The sequence below is a fragment of the Cebus imitator genome, unplaced genomic scaffold (genome assembly GCF_001604975.1).
Source record: "Cebus imitator isolate Cc_AM_T3 unplaced genomic scaffold, Cebus_imitator-1.0 Scaffold303, whole genome shotgun sequence".
Lineage (NCBI taxonomy): Eukaryota > Metazoa > Chordata > Mammalia > Primates > Cebidae > Cebus > Cebus imitator.
Genome location: NW_016107618.1, coordinates 129,168 through 144,242, shown reverse-complemented (window position 1 = coordinate 144,242; position 15,075 = coordinate 129,168).

The window sequence follows — 15,075 nt, the reverse complement described above, 5'->3', positions numbered from 1 at the left end:
AAAAAAAAAAAAAAAAAAAAAAAGAGTCCCAGCTGGAGACAGTGGAGACTCAGAGAGTCAAGTTAAGGGTTCATTTTTTTTTACTGGAAAGTAAAGTTAGGTGATAGCCTCCTCCCATCAATCTATTCACAACTACTGATATATCTGAGAGGTAAGATGTCTTCGGAGAAAGAGGGGAACCTGCTGTCATGAGGCAGACTCAAGTAGCAGGGCTTGCAAGAGGGCTATTTCCAGACCTGCTTCCCACCCAGGCAGCACAACTTCATGCCTGGGGAGAAAAAAGGGCTTTGTGCCTGAATTGAAAGAGCTTGTGACTAAGGCTGTGACATTTGAGGCTCAAGAGACCTTTCGTTGTCAACCCTCCAACTGGGAGTAATCAGGGAGTATTCTTACTTCGCAAGAAAGATGAGGCTTGTCTCCTAGGTGGAGTTTCAGAGCCGTCCCAGCTCTGCAGACATCAGATATGAGACAGAGCCCTGTGGGAGCCCAGGTGGACACGTGGCTCCAGGTGGGCAGAGAGGCCACTAGAGGCCACCAGCTTGGACAGGCTTCTCTGGGGTTGGGGCTGAGTCCCTTCTTGGCCAAGCATGCAAGCTTAGGGACACTATAAATATGGTACACACCCTGAGGATTTCTGAATACACTTAAGGGAGGGGAATTTTGAAGTTGAGCTGGTGGAGGCTGTGAGTCAGAGATTTGGATATTAATATTGAGGCAGTTGCATTTGTGGTCATGGACTAATGAAGCCTGAGATATTTTGGCTGCAGAGACACAAAAACAATTTCCACAAGATATGTTTATTCTTCAGGATTTACCACTCAGTTCTCTAACCATTCATTACCATTCACTAAAAAAGTCCCAAACAGCTCAAGATTTAAGTTGTCTTTTCTGGGTATCCATGTGGCAGAAATGCCACCCGGTCATCTCAGTGCTGCTTCTCCCTTACTCAGTGACAGACCACTTGGTTTGGATGTTTAAACTAGATTGATTGATCTGTCAGATGTTTGTTTTTTGTAACAGGCTTTCGGTCAAGCCAGTAGAATTTGGGGAGTTTTCCAATTGTCAAATTGTTGTCTTGGTTCCTGAAGTGACTACACTGTGCCCTGGTAATCATTTAAAATCTTTTAAAACAGTTTCACTGATTGACTTTCCTCACACAGCCACCAGTGCTGTTAAGAACAAAAGGAACTAAAAATCAGGAAAATGGTGTGACTCCAGGCAGCAGTAGCTCAGAACTCAGTCTCCACAGCTTCTTCTGATCCCCACAGCTTCTTCTGATCCCACATGGGGTTGAGACATGTGTCTTTCTTTCCCTTCTGAGTCGTAGACACACAACGGGGAACTAAGGGAAAGGCTTTGCTGATGAAAAAGGTAATAACACACTTTGGAAATATGCTTCGTTATAACATAAGGGTATTAGTGATGATTTTAAGCAGATGTCACGGCTTTTCCACATCCTAAGAGGGGAATGGTGTGAAAAGTGCACAATCTTGTTACAGGAGGCTGCAGAGGAAATTTCAACTTTTACCTCAACACCCAGATCTGAAAATTTGCAGCTGTGAGTTGATCACTCCTGCCTCCTGAAAGCAGTTTTCTCACTTGCCTTCTAGGACCTCACCCTCTCCTGTTTTGCCTCCTCTCTTTCTGGCTGTTCCTTCTCAGTCTCTTGGCTGGGTCCTCTGAACCCTGGCTTGCCGCAGGGCTGGTTCCCTGATACTTTTCTCCTCTGTTCACACTCTTCCCCTGGTTGAGATCATGGGTCTGTGGCTTTAGATGCTGTCCACATCTGGGAACCTTCGTATTTCCATCTCCAACCCATACCTCGGCCCCGAGCTTCAGGCTTATTCACCCAGCTGCCTACTCAGCAGCTCCACTGGATGTCAGACAAGCATCTCAACCCTAACATGTCCAGCATTGTGCTCCTGGACTCCTCTCCCAAACCAGTATTCTTCCCCATGTCAGTTAATGGCAAGTTCATCCTTACAGCTGCTCAGATTAAGATAACTTAGATCATTGTGGTGAGCTGAATGGTGGCTCACAAAAAGATATGTACACATCCTAACCCCAGGCCCTGAGAATGTGACCTTATTTGGAAAAATGGTTGTTTTTTTTTTTTTTTTTTTTATTTGGAGTTTTGCTCTTGTTACCCAGGCTGGAGTGCAACGGCGCGATCTCGGCTCACCGCAACCTCCGCCTCCTGGGTTCAGGCAATTCTCCTGTCTCAGCCTCCTGAGTAGCTGGAATTACAGGCACGCACCACCATGCCCAGCTGATTTTTTGTATTTTTAGTAAAGACGGGGTTTCACCATGTTGACCAGGATGGTCTCAATCTCTTGACCTCGTGATCCACCTGCCTCGGCCTCCCAAAGTGCTGTGATTACAGGCGTAAGCCACCACGTGTGGCCTGGTCTTTTTTTTTTTTTTTTAGATGGAATCTCACTGGCTCCCAGTCTGGAGTGCAGTGGCATGATCTCAGCTCACTGCAACCTCCACGTCCCAGGTTCAAGCGCTACTCCTGCCTCAGCCTTCCAAGTAGTTGGGATTACAGGTGCGTGCCACCACATACGGCTAATTTTTGTATTTTTAGTAGAGACGGGGTTTTGCCATGTTGGCCATGGCTGGTCTTGAACTCCTGACCTCAGATAACCCACCCACCTTGGCCTCCTAAAGTGCTGGGATTACAGGTGTGAGCCACCACGCCAGGCAGAAAAGGGGTCTTTGCAGATCTAATGAAGTTAAGGATTTCATGGTGAAATCATCCTGGATTATCTGGGTGGGTCCTAAATCCAATGACAGTTGTCCTTACGAGAGACAGATGACCCAGAAAAGAGGAGAAGGCAGAGACTAGGGTCATCTAACCCCAAGCCAAGGAACTCCTGGATCCATCAGAAGCTGGAAGAGACAAGGAATAGAGTATCCTCTACAACAGAGGTCTCCAGGCCCTGGGCAGTGATGGTACTAGTCCATGGCCTGTTGTGAGCTGGGCTGCACAGCAGGAGGTGAGCAGCCCCGTGAGCATTACCACCTGAGCTCCACCTCCCGTCAGATCAGTGCCATTCGATTCTCATAGGAACTCGGACCCTATTACAGACCGCACACATGGGGATCTAGGTTGCATGCTCTTAGGAGAATCTAACTAATGCCTGATGATCTGAGGTGGAACAGTTTCATCCCAAAACCACCCACACACACACCCACCACCCTGCTGCCTCTCTCCCCCAACACGCCTGCCCCTGCCCATGGAAACGTTGCCTTCATGAAACCAGTCCCTGGTACCGGAAAGGACGAGGTCTGCTGCTCTAGAGCCCCTGGAAGCAAGAACCCCTTAATCTCAGACTTCCTAGCCCTAGAACTGTGAGAAAATAAATTTTTATTGTTTTAACCCACCGAGTTTATGGTGATGTGTTACAGCAGCCCCAGGAAACTGAGATGGTCATCTTTAATAGTGTTTTTATTCTTCTCTTTCTGTGGAGCCTTACCTCCAGTCTCAGTAAATCCTGTTGGCCCTATCTTCAAAATATACCCAGAATCTGCCCACATCGTACCACCTCCACTGCTACCTGCCTGGGCTGAGCTCTCAGCATCTCTTGCCTGGAGTATTGCAATCCTACTAGTCTTCCTAACTCTGCCCTTGACACCCAGGCCCCCAACCCCCAGTAGCTGGGATTACAGCTTTTAACATGGAAGTTGGATCATATCATTCCCATAGTTACTATCTCAGAATAGGAGTCAAAGTCTTACAAACAATGGGCCCAGGCGCTGTGGCTCATGCTTGTGATCCCAGTACTTTGGAAGGGCAAGGCAGGCAGATCATTTGCGGTTAGGAGTTAGAGACCAGCCTGGCCAAAATAAAAATTAAAAAAAATAACCTAGCTGGGAATGGTGGCAGGCACCTGTAGTCCCTTCCACTCAGGAGGCACAGCAGGAGAATCCCTGGAACCTGGGAGGCCGAGGTTGCAGCGAGCTGAGATTGTGCTACTGCACTCCAGCCTGGGTGATGGAGCGAGGCTCCATCTCAACCTTCACAATCCGGGCTGCCTCTATGATATTTCTAAACTCATCTTAGACCGTCTCCCTGCTGCTTACATTTCCAGCCACCACGACCCCTTTGCTCTTCTTTATACACACAAGTCATGTTTCTGCCTCAGGGCCTTTGCACTGACTTTTTATTTTATCTGAAACACTCTTCCTGCAGATACTCACATAGCTAACTCCCTAATCTCATTCAAGTCTTACTCAAATATCATCCTCTCAGTGAGGTCTTCCCTGACCAACTTATTTAAAAATACAACCCTGAAACCCTCTTCATCCCACTTCTTTGCTTTATTTTTTTCTATGGCTCTTATTGCCATATAGATACCATATATCTTACTTGCTTATTTATTTATTGTTTTTCTCCACCTGCTAGAAGGTAAGACCCCTATGGGTAGGGAATTGGGGAGATCTTTTTCTGTTTACTGCTGTAACTCCAGCCTCTGCAACAGTGCTTGGTACATAGTAAGTACTCAATTCAGTAAATATTTGTTTAATGAATAATTGAAGGTCAGACAGCCTCAATTTGTGGTCTACAGGAATAAATGCAACAAGATGACACATCCTGTCTGCTGTCTCCTGCTCTCTCTCACGTTCTGGAGACAAAGAAGAGGGAGAGATATGTGTGTCATCAAAAGTTGCACTTTAAAAAAATTAATTAACAATTGTGGAAAAGTACACATAACATTAAATTTACCATCCTAACTTGTTTTTTTCTTTTTGAGATAGAGTCTTGCTCTGCCACCCAGGCTGGAGTGCAGTGGCGTGATTTCAGTTCACTGTAACCTCTGCCTCCTGGGTTCAAGTGATTCTCATTCCTCAGCCTCCCGAGTAGCTGGGATTACAGGCATGCACCACACAACTGGCTAATTTTTTTGTATTTTTAGTAGAGATGGGTTTCATCACGTTGGCCAGGCTGGTCTTGAACTCCTGACGTCAAGTGATCTGCCCACCTTGGTCTCCCAAAGTGTTGGGATTACAGGCGTGAGCCATCACGCTTGGCCCATCCTAACCATTTTTCAGTCCGAAACTTAGTAGTAAGTACATTCACATTGTTGTGTAACTAAATTCCAGAACTTCTTCATCTAGGAGAACTGAAATATACCCATTACACAGCAGCTCCTCATTCTCTCTATTCTCCAGCCCTTGGCAACCATCCTCCCTTCTGCTTTCAGTTTCTATAAATGTGACCACTCTAAGTACCTCATATAAATAGAATCTCATACAATATTTGTCTTTTTGTGACTGTCACTTAGCATCGTACCCTCAATTTTCATCCATATAGTATGTATCAGACTTTCCTTCCTTTTTAAGTTGAAAGCCATACTTCTGAGGTATGGCTTTACTTGAGCCATAGGTAACTAAACTTGACATAAGAGGGAAGCAATGAGGTTGAAAACCTTGTGTCACAGGGTGTCCTATGAGCTCTGTTTCTGTGGTGTCATTTGGCTTTGCTGGCCTTAATGAACTTGGGCCTGCTGCTGGGGTTACGGAGGGGACCTGCAGCTTCTAGGCTAGAGCAAGCCGTTTCCCTGCCACACAGCCTTTCCAGACAGTCTTTGGCATGATCTTCTGAAGGAGATTTGCCCTCATTTTAGTGGGTGCAAGTCAACTTGTCATTCCGTGAGATGATTTGATAAGCCTCGAGAATTCACTCTGACATCAAGCAGTCTGTCAGACCAGAATTAAGGTCCTTTCATAATGAATCTCTCTCCAGGAGAAGTGATTCTTAGCTTAGGCAGAAGGAGAGAAATTGAGCAAAGAACAAGTCTCATTGCTGATAGGTCCAGGGAAGGCTGTTTAGTAACTGAGGGAGGATTATATATATATAATATAGGATACACGCACGCGCGCGCGTGCGCGCGTGCACACACACACACACACACACACACACACACACATTTTTTTTTTGAGACAGGGTCTCACTCTGTCACCCAGGCTGGAGTGCAGTGGCACAATCTGAGCTCACTGCAACATCTGCATCTCGGGGTCCTTAACCCATTTCTCTCTAGAAAAATTTAAAAAGAAGCCTGTAATATCTCACCAGCTGACGATTCACCATGCATACAGGTGCATTTTCCAGAAGCAGTAGCATTGTGAGGCCTGCCTAGCCCTGCTTCTTTGAAAGAAGCAGACTGGGAACGTCAGTGTCTTGTGGGTAGGTACAGCGGTATAAACAAGAAAGTGAAACTGGGAATATACAAACAAAATGAGAGGGTGGTTGTTTACATTATAAAAGGATTCTTCAGTTTAGTAAAGAAACCAATGTTGAATTCCTGGAAATAGGAGCTTATTTATTTGACTAAATGATTGGGGTCAGAAAACCCTCAAACTGAAATATTTGCAAACCAATTTGTTCCTTTGAAGATCAATGAGAAATTATGGTAAATTCTTGCTAAGAGGATTACGTCATCAGTGAGGAAAGAAAATTGTGTTTACTCCCTCCTCTCAAATCATCTTGAAATGACACGTTGAGAAATACACACGTCTTTGGTGTGAAGCCAAGCACACTTGTGCCCGCAGTTGCCATGTGGAACAGTCTGGATCGCAACTCACAGAATTAAAATCAGAAGACAGTGGAGCTGTCAGCTTTTGCATGAGCTCGGGAGATAAAGCAAGTCTGTTTACAGACAGGCAGCCAGACCCATAACTTCTCATTGACAAACAGCACACACACACAATTGCTTTTCAGTCACAATAAACGTTGAAAGGCATCGGAAGGCACTGTAAGCCTCCGGTGATTGTAAGCAGCCGCTTAACTCCGATGTTGGTTTTCTAAATGATAATTAAATTTGACATAAAAACACATAGCTATTGGAGGAGAAAAATATGGTAGCAAACATAATCTGAAACATTGTATTTCACCAGAAAATCTTAATATTCAAAAGGAAATGTTCTAATGGGCATCTGTAAGTTCTTTGGAGGTTATGTGCTTTATGAAACTTTTACAGACTGGTTAATCACACAGTTCTAGCAGATTTCTTGTAAATGTACAGACACCATTCAGTTTCTCCATAATGAGAAAATTCTATACCGCAACAGGTAATTAGATTTGTGTCAATCTTAGATGTAGAACAAGAGACCAAGAGACAAGTAATTTCTGTCACCAGAGGGCACCAAAGCTCAAGCTGCTAGGAAAACTGAAAACCACAGGGTCACAGCATCAGGGACTAGAAAAATCCCTGAATGGTCATTCCTGTGGTCTGCAGATAAGACCTCATCTAATTATTTCAAAGGACTAGCATGTCTTCTACAGGAAAGAACTTTCCTAGCTTGTTTTCATAGATTATTCAGTTATTTAATACTTTCCCAGCCAAGAACTTCTCAATATCAGCTCATGAATTCATCTATCTCACATATATTTATTGAGCACCTACTATGTACCAAGCCTTGGGGAAGCAGTGGTGGCAAAAAGGCAAATTCCCTGTCCTCCCTTTAAAGTCTAGAGGTTGAGACTGACTTTAAACCTTGAGGATCATGGAAAGAATGGTATTAGGACCCTGGGAGCAGCTAGCAGGGGACCTAATCTTGTCCATGAGGTCATGGAAGTGTGTTGGCTTCCTGTGGCTTCTGTAACAAATCACATGGCCAGGTGCAGTGGGTCATGCCTGTAATCCCTGCACTTTGGGAGGCCAAGGCAGGAGGATCACGAGTCAGGAGATCGAGACCATCCTGGCCAACATGGTGAAATCCTGTCTGTGCTAAAGTACAAAAAGTTAGCCGGTATCCTGTACCCCACAGAGTGCATGCCTGTATCCCAGCTACTCGGGAGGCTGAGGCAGGGGAATTGCTTGAGCCCGGGAGGTAGAGGTTGCAGTGAGTCAAGATTGTGCCACTGCACTCCAGCCTGGCGACAGAGCAAGACTCTGTCTCAAAAAACAAACAAACCCAAATTATCACAAACTGGAGGGCTAAAAACAACAAAAAGCTATTTTTTCACAGTCTGGAGGCCAGAATTCTGAAATAAGGTGTTGGCAGGCTGCACTCCCCCGGAAGGCTCCTGGAATCGGTTCCTTCTGTCTCTCTTACTGGGTAGATCCAAGCACTCTCACCCTGCGGCTGTGTCATGCCACTCTCTGCCTGTGCTGTCACATCACTGCCTCCTTTTCTCTGTGTGCCTTCTGCTTCATGTGTCTACACAATAAGGATACGTGGGATTGTATCTAGGACTTGTTGTGGACTGAATCATGTCCCCCTCAAATCCATACGTTGAAGCCCTAACCCCCAGTGTGCCTGCAGTTGGAGACAGGGCCTTCAAGGAGGAAAATGTGGTCACAAGGGTGGGGCCTTAATCCAATAGGACTGGTGCCCTCACAGGAAGAGGAAGACACCAGAGATCTCTCCTCCCACTGTGTACGCACTGAGGAAAGACCATGTGAGGAGACAGAGAAAAGGTAAGCTAATACGTGTGGCCTCACCTGAAGCCAGTCCCAACAGCTCCCTGATGCTGGACCTCCAGACTCCAGAAACAAGAGGACAAAATTTCTATTGTTTAAGCCACACTATCTGTGGTATTCTGTAAAGCGGGCTGAGACAGGACCCACCCAGACATGCCAGGAAAAGCTTTTCCTCTCAAGATCTTTAGTTTAATCATGTCTTTTGCCATATCAGATGATAGTCACAGGCTCCAGGGATTAGGATGTGGGCTAGCTTTTTTTTTTTTTAAAGGTGGGGTTTCACCAAGTTGGCCAAGCTGGTCTCGAACTCCTGACCTCAGATGATCCGCCCACCTTGGCCTCCCAAAGTGCTGGGATTACAGACATGGGCCACAGCACCCAGTCTTTATTTACTTATTTATTTTTTTGAGACAGAGTCTCACTCTGAATGCAATGGCTCAATCTTGGTTTACTGCAACCTCTGCCTCCCAGGTTCAAGCAATTCTCTTGCCTCAGCCTCCTGAGTAGCTGGGACTACAGGTGCCCACTACCACATCTGGCAAATCTGTGTATTTTTAGTAGAGATGGGGTTTCACCGTGTTGGCCAGGCTGGTCTTGAACTCCTGACCTCAAGCGATCCGCCTGCCTTGGATTATAGACGCGGGCCACCGTGCCCAGCCTGGATGTGGAATAGCTTTTGTGGAGGGGAGGAGTAAGGGGATCATTCCACTCACTACAGAAGGCTTCACAAGGAAGTGACATTTAAGCTGAGACTTGAAGCCTGAGTAAGGGTTAGCCTAGCTGGGGAAAGGAGAGGAGTACTGGAGGATTGTCCAGACGAGAGCGGGGAGCACAGTGAGGCCCCGGAGTGAGGCGTGCAGTGCAGCAGAGAGTGCAGAGGAGCGAGGCTGGTGCTTGGATAAGGGAGGCCAGATTGTGCAAAGCCCTGGGAGTCCTCTGAGCCCTCTTGGGAGGCTGCATTTTCCCTTAAGTCTTAGAGGGTTTCAGATGGAGGGGAGGGAGTGCAGGACACAATCGATTAACATTTTACAGATTCAAAGCTGTGTGCAAGAGCCAGGCAGGAACCAGGGAGACCAGTTAGGAGGGTTTTGCTATGCGTAAGCAAGGGCTGGTGGGGAATAGAAATAGCTAGCTAGATATGTAGAGTGGAGAACTGAAGACTTGATGATTGACTGGATCTGAGGAGTCAAGAGAGGGAGGCTTTAGGAGTAACTCCTAACTTCGTGGCCTGAGCAACAGGGTAAACAGTGGCGTTATTACTAGGAGCGAGGGCGTCTGCAGGGCTGAGTTGGGAGAAAGGAAGGGCTAAGGATGATCTTGTTGGGAATAGGATGAGTTGAGCTGTTTAAAGGAGCTGGCTTCAAAAAGAGGTGTTCAGTAGTTAGTTAGCTACATGGAGCTCTGGAGAAAAGTCTATCCTAGAGAAAAAGGACTGAAGGTTGTCAGACATCAGACAGTAAATGAAGCCTCGAGAGGAAACAAGCATAGCCAGGGAGAGCTGGAAGAGTGAGAAGAGAAGAGAACGCAGGGCACAGCCTTAAGAAAAACACAAAACACATTATTCGAGGGTAGAGGCGTCTAGGCAGGAGACTGAGTCTGAGCCCTAGAGGGCACTTGGATTACAGAAAGGAAGAGAGCATGGAGTAGTCTGTAGCCACAAATGTTGCCTGGAGGTAAAACAGATACAAACCAGAGAGTGTTCACTGTATTGAACTTTATTTGGGTCAGTGGGTGGCTCTGGGTGCAGTGGAGAGAGGAAGACCCAGCTGCTGTGGGACTCCGGAGGGCTGCAGAGGGACAGAAGAGACGCCCCTCCATGGAGAGGAAAGAGACAGCTTAGGAGTCAGAGCGGGGGTTGACAGGGGCTTTGATTTTACTTTTACGATTGGGAAAAAATAAATGTGTTTAAATGCTGTTGGGAGAAGTCTGCAGAAAGGTAGAAACTGATGATAACATGAGGAGCTAGTCTCTCCCTGGCAGGGAGTTGAGAAGCGGTCCAGCATCCAGGAGTTAGGATAGATGAGCGACCTCATATCGGAAGGGAAGGGAGAAGGCGGAAGCAGTGTGGAGATGTGACGGCACATGTTCCACGTCTTCTTTTCTGGGAGCATCTGTTTCCTTCTGATGGGGTGGGGTGATCTGCTGAGAGGCTGTGGCAGGGGTGACAGAATTGAAGGGTGGAGATTTGAAGTAGAAGATCAGGAGAGTTGACAAGAAATAGATGGGGCTGCAGGGGTCAAAGAGATGCTGCCTGGGAAGTAACTGAGTCGCCTGCTTGGAAGGTTAAGAAGTTCCAGTTTTCTGATTTCAGAGGAGGGGTGAATCTGGGACAACAAGGTCAAGGTGTGTTCATTGGATGCCTTTTTTTTCATTTTTCTTGCTGAACTCACCTGGCTGGAACCTATAGTACCATATTGAAAAGAAGTGGCAAGAAGGGGGAAGTGCAGGCAGCAGGACGGGGTAGTGCCATGTGGTGAAGGGCAGCAGGGGGTGAGTCAGCACTATTTCTTTTCTTTCTTTCTTTTTTTCTTTTTTTTTGAGATGAAGTCTTGCTCTGTAGCCCAGGATGGAGTGCAGTGGCATGATCTCGGCTCACTGCAACCTCCATCTCCTGGGTCCCGGTTCAAGCAATTCTCCTTCCTCAGCCTCCCAAGTAGCTGGGATTACAGGCATGAGCCACCAAGCCCAGCTAATTATTATAATTCTTTTTTTGTATTTTTTAGTAGAGACGGGGTTTCACCATGTTGGCCAGTCTGGTCTTGAACTCCTGACCTTGTGATCCACCCGCCTCAGCCTCCAAACGTGCTGGGATTACAGGCACGAGCCACCCCCGGTCAGCACTATTTCTTTTTAAGTTATAAAAACAATAGTATTCCCAGAGGCTCCATTCTGCAGATTTGTGCTTTTAACTCATAGGCAGCTGAAGGGGAAAAGAAAAGCAAAGAAGTGGGGAGCTCAGGTGTGATGGGTCCTTGAGGTAGGGGCTTCAGATCACCTAAGATGCTGATGGGACTTGAGGAGGCAAAAGATCAAAGCTAGAGCCCGAATCTTCACTGGAAGACTACATGGAGCAGTTTTGAGGCGAGTGAGGAAGTTCTGGTCCCAGGAGGCTGGGATGAGTACAGGAATGTGACCCTTGGCTGACCGTGGTCTGCAAACCAGTCTAAGAATGGGCTGTTTCTTCTTCTTTTTTTTTTTAAATGGTGATAAAAACCTAATTAACCAGATGCCTTAGCATGAAAAATTATCGAGAATGATCTACCGAGTGATCTAATCAATTGTGCAATAAATGAATGCAAGTACACCAGGAAAAAAATCTTCAAAACAGTCAATATGGTTGTTTTCATAAAGACATTTATTGAATAAATGTCAGTGACTTCACTTTAAGGCCAAACACAGTTTTACATTATAAACTGGTCCTCATTATCTGTTCTTTGACTCCCTTTTCTAAGTGTGTATAATCCAGACTTCACTAAATCTCTACTTTAAATGGCAAGTTAAGCCTCATAATTCATTTCTGTTTTAGTGGAAATGGAACAGAACCAACCACTGTACTCTTCATAATAGGTTGTAATATCCTTATTGAAGACCATTGTTAATTTTCCATATCCTGCCTTCTTTCTTCCAAGCCATATCCTGCTTCTGTTACCTCTTTCACAGAGTATCTATTTCTCTACCCCTTAATAATTTTATATGTAAGCCAAAAAATCTCCTTATTAAGAAACAACAGATTTGGGCTAGGCACGGTGACTCACGCCTGTAATTCCAGCACTTTGGGAGACTGAGGCGGGCAGATCATGAGGTCAGGAGATCAAGACCAGCCTGGCCAACATGGTGAAACCCTGTCTCTACTAAAAATACAAAAATTCAAAAATTAGCTGGGCATGGTGGCGGTTGCCTGTAATCACAGCTACCTAGGAGGCTGAGGCAGGAGAATCGCTTGAACCGGGAAGCAGAGATTGTAGTGAGCCGAGATCATGCCACTGCACTCTAGCCTGGCGACAGAGAAAGATTCCATCTCAAAAAAAAAAAAAAGGAAAAAATAAAGAAACAACAGATTTGATAGAACCATGTATTTACTAAGATCATCTAAAGACAGGTCAGTACTTTAACAGTGGAGTATTATGTCTAGGAAAATTTCTACTGGAAGAAGGAGTTATTATTAATTATTTACAGATACAATTCTTGCCATCTTATGGGTAAGCCAAGGTCTCTTCTCTGATCTTCAGCAGAATGAAACCAGTTCAGGATGGGTGTTTTGTTTCGTTTTGTTTTTACAAACATCTCTGTTGGTTAGAGAGTTGTGGCAGTCACAGCTACTATACACTTTTAGGTGAGAACACATGTGCCAGGTTCTGGGCTAAACATCTTACATACATCTAATTTAAACATCACAAAGCCCCCATGAGGTCAGTATTTTTATTATCCCCTTTCTATGGACAAGGAAACAGCTTAGAGAGCTTAGGTGCGTGCCTCATTACACAAGCAAACAAAAAGTGAAACCTGGGTTCAAAGTTAGGTCAGTCCAAATCCAAATCCACGCTTTCAATAAATTGTTTGCTGCTGTGATAAAAATTCAGGGTGTGTGTGTGTGTGCGTGTGCGTGTGTGTGTGTGTGTGTGTGTAAAGCGGGGAAGGTAGAGGGCTGGGAGGCTGTGGGGTAGGGGTTGGGATAGACAGAGAGAGAGAGAGAGAGTAAAGGGAACGGTGAGAATTTTGGAAACAAGTAAAGCAGAAGCATTCTTTTTGATGCTATTATTAATGGATTTGTTCTCATTTGGGGGTTGTTTATTGTTAGTGTATAGAAATAGAATTGATTTTTATACATTCATATTGTATCCTGCAACCTTGCCAAATTCCTTTATTAGCTGTAATCAATTTTTTTTTTTTGCAGATTATTCAGGATTTTTCTGTAGACAAGAGTATATCATCTGCAAATAGAGGTAAATATTTCTTCCTTTCTTTTTTCTTTTCTTTCTTTCTTTTTTTTTTGAGACAGAGTTTTGCTCTTGTTGCCCAGGCTGGAGAGCAATGGCGCTGTCTTGGCTCACTGCAACCTTCATCTACCAGGTTCAAGAGATTCTCTTGCCTCTGCCTCCTTAGTAGCTGGGATTACAGACGTGCACCACCACACCTGGCTAATTTTGTATTTTTAGTAGAGATGTGATTTAACCGTCACATCTGGTGATGGCCAAGCTGGTCTTGAACTCCCAACCTCAGGTGATCTGTCCGTTTTGGCCTCTCAAAGTATTGGGATTACAGGTGTGAGCCATCATGCCTGGCCAACTATTCCTTCCTTTCTAACTGGATGCTTTTTTTTTTTTTTCCTTGTTGAACTCCCCTGGCTGGAACCTACAGTACCACATTGAATGGAAGTGGCAAGAAGCGGGTAGTGCAGGCAGCAGGATGGGGTTGTGCAGTGTGGTGAAGGGCAGCAGGGACTAACTGAGTGAGTCAGCACTATTTCTTTTTAAAGCTGTGAAAACAATAGTATTCCCAGAGTCTCCATTCTGCAGATTTCTGCTTTTAACTCATTGATCAAATGAGTCACAGAGCCATCTCTAATTGTAAGCAAGACTGGAGAGATAAATATTAACTGAGCATATTGCTATCTGGTTAAAAATGGACGTTGCATTGGTAAGAAAGAAGGGGAAAATGGATACTGATTAAGCTGCTAGCTATGTCTGCCAATATTATTGAGAAGAAAAAAATAGATGTCTAAGTCAAGAAAAAGGGCACTGTTTAGCCAAAGGGAAGAAAAAAGGTCCTGTTTATGTATCAAAAATTTAGATTTTCTTCTAGTGCTATGTATGTTTTTGAGGTTTTTCATTGTTAATTATGGGTAAGTGTTTCCAAAGAGGATGACTTAGAGGGGAGCTCTCCCGGGTTTACGTGGCAGAGCAGTTCTTTCCACAGGCCATGTGTTGCTGCTCTGATGCCTCAGTCCCAAGGTCTAAGGCAGGGCCAGTAAACACTTTTGTTAAGGAGCCAGATAGTAAATGTTTTAGACTTTGTGGGCTGTATGGTATGGCAGGCTGAAAAATGGGCCCTCCAAAAAATGTCCACCTTCTAATCACTGGAACCTGAGAATGTGTAACTTCACTTGGCGAAAGAGGATTTGTAGATGTGTGTAAATTAGGGATTTTGAGATGAGATTTTATCTTGGATTATTGAAGTGGGTGCAATGTAATTGAAAGGGTCCTTATAAGAGGGACACAGAGGGATTAGAGAGACAAATGATAAGATTCTGTGCTACTTCCTTTGAAGATAGAGGATGGGGCCCAGAGCCAAGGAAGGCAGGTGACCTCTAGATGTTATAATAGACAAGACAAAATGGATTTTTCCTTAGAGCCTCCAGGAGAAATGCAGCCCTGTCAACACCTTGATTTTTTGATATCTGACTTCCAGAACTTGAGGAGAATAAAGTGTATTATTTAAGCCACTAAGTTTGTTGTACTTTGTTATGGCAGCAATAGGAAACAAATGGATGTGATTTCTATTACAACTACTTAATTCAGCTATTGTACCAAAAGCAGCTGTAGACAGGACATAAGTGAATGGGCGTGCCTGTGTTCCAATAAAGGTTTATTTACAAAACTAGTAGGCAGGCTGGATTGGGTCCATGGGCTATAGTTTTCTGACTCCT